Here is a 2833-nt window from a genome sequence, read left to right on the forward strand (position 1 = left end):
ACAAGGCATATATTCCAAGAACCACAGTGGATACCTGAAACCTTGAATAGTACTGAATCCCATATATACTATGTTTTTTCCTATACATATGTACTTATGATAAAGTTTAATTTATAAATTAGGCACAGTAAGAGATTAGCAATAACTAAAAACAAAAGAGAACAATTATAACAATATGCCAGGATCACTATTCTTGAGCTTCGGGGCCATTACTAAGTAAAACAACGGTTACTTGAACACACACACTGTGATATTGCAACAATCTAATAACCAAAACAGCTATTAAGGCAGGTAGCATATCCAGCATGGATATGCTGGACAAAGGGGTAATTCACTTCCTGCACAGGTCAAGGCGGGACGGTAGAGATTTCATCATGCTACTCAGAACAGCACACAATTTAAAACTTAATAATTGTTTATTTCTGGAATTTTTCATTTAATATTTTCAGCCCAAGGTAACTGAAATCATAGAAAGTGAAACTGCAGATAAGGGAGGACTACTATATTTCCCTAATCTCTTCTATTATCAATAATAGTATTAAGCCTTCCTCAACCCATCATTCACCTTCATAGCTATCAACATTTTGCCAATCTTGTTTATTCTGCTTCCCCCAAAATTTTTGCAGACCTCAGATATCGTAATTTTTTCCTATAAATGCTTTAGTATGTATGTCTAACTATATGCATTTCTAACTAATAAGCACTTTTTAAAAACGTAATTACCATAAATTATCACAGCCCCCAAAATTAACAATAATTTCTTAATATCTATAGGGACCAAGATTATAGGGACCAAGAGTAGCAGCAAGACCAATACGGGGCCTGTTGCAATAGCTAGTTGGAAAATACTTTGGATTGGACCTGGGTGATGTCCTTGGATGCAGTGAGAAGTTACAGGATTCAGAATACATTCCAAAGATAGCAGGATTTGCTAATGGATTAGATCTAGGGTGTGAGAGAACTAAAATAGTCAAAGATGACTTGACTCTGAAGTTTTGACCCAAGCTACTGTAAAGATAAAGTTATCTTTTACTGAGATAAAGAAGACTGGGTAAGAAGCAAGTTTAAGAGCTCAGTTTGGACAAAATAAGTATGAGAAGCTTATTAGGTATGCAAGAGGAGAAATCAGATAAGCGGTCAAATATATGAGACTGGATGGAGTTCAGGAGAGATGCCTGAGCTAGAGATATAAAACCGGCAGTCATCAGCATAAAAATAGATATTTAAAGCCATGGTATGGGGTGAAGTCACCAAGAGACTGAGTGTAGATATAGATAGAAAAGAGAAGAGATCCAATGACAAAAACCTGGGATAGTCCAGTGTTCAGAGTTTGGAGGCATTAGAAGGAACCAGCAAATGATACTGATGAGGAGCCAGTATGCTAGGGAAAAAAATCAATAATATTATCATCTGAAGGCCAAGTTTTTTATTTCATTTTGTTTTTAGCCAACATGCAGAAGGCCAAATATTTTAAAGAGGAGGGGGAACTGACTGCATCAAATATTGCTACGTCAACTAAGATAAGGGCTTAGAATTGTCTATTGTGTTGAACCACTGACAAAAGCAATTATAAACTAGTGGGTCAAGATATTGAGTAAATATAGAGTGTAGACAACTATTAGGGAGAAGTTTTTATTAAAGGAGAAGAGAGAAATGTGAAAAGTGCTGGAAAAGGAAGTGGAGCCAAGAGAAAAATTGTTCGTTGAATTAAACAATTGATTCTGAGAAATAACATGTAAGTTACACAATGGTCCACTGGAAAAGTAACAATTGATGATGAGGCAAGGAGAAGAGGAATTGCTGGAGCAACGTCCCTGAATAGGAAAGGGTGACAGGATCTAGGCCTTAGATGGGAGCACAGAGTATTCACCAGGATGTGTAAGTGTGGGTGCTACCAGAAGCAGATGTCAGGATGGAATTACATGTGCAAGAGATTTTGGGAGAAACACCTGTGAAGAATAAACGGAAAAGAGAGCAGTTGTAGGTTGGGGAGCTCCTTCAGACTATGTTGCAGGTCTGAGACCTGTAAGTGAAGAAAGGGAATGAAGAGGACGGGCTAGCACTTCCAAATGTTAAACATACAGTTGTCATATGAACCAACAATTCCACCCCTAGGTATACACCCAAAGAAATGAAAACAAATATCCACACAAACACCGGTATACAAATGTTCACTGCAGTATTATTCATAATAGCCCCAAAGTAGAAACAATCCAAATGTCCATCAACTGACAAATGCATAAATAAAATGTGATATAGCCATGCAATGGAATATTATTCATCAATAAAAGGAACAAAGTACAGATATATGCTGCAACATGGATGAACCTTGAAAACATCATGCTAACTGAAAGAAGCCACTCAAAAAGACCACATATTGTATGATTCCTTTATATGAATTATCCAGAAGGAACCGATTTATAAAGACATAAAGTAGATTAGTGGATGTCTGGGGCCATAAGGGTTTGGAGCACGGAGAGGGGGCAAATTGGGTAGTGACCGCGAAAGAGTATGGGTTTCTTTTTTGGGTGATAAAAATTTTCTGAGATTGATTGTGGTGATGGTTGCATAACTCTGATTATAGTAAAAACTAGTATTGTACACTGTAAATAGGTGAATTGTGTGATATGTGAATTAAATCTCAATAAGGCTTAAAGAATGAAAAGGGAGGAGAAAGATTGGGTAGGAGGAGACTTAGACCATAGTGCCACTATGAGAAAGTCTTTATCAGATCAATAAGAGATAGCAAAACAGAGGTTGCCTGTTAGGAGAATCACATGTGAGGCAAAAATGACCCAGCTCTAGTATCCTGGCTGGGAGGGGCCTGAGAGTC

The sequence above is a fragment of the Hylobates moloch genome, unplaced genomic scaffold (assembly GCF_009828535.3).
Source record: "Hylobates moloch isolate HMO894 unplaced genomic scaffold, HMol_V3 SCAFFOLD_19, whole genome shotgun sequence".
Classification (NCBI taxonomy): Eukaryota; Metazoa; Chordata; class Mammalia; order Primates; family Hylobatidae; genus Hylobates; species Hylobates moloch.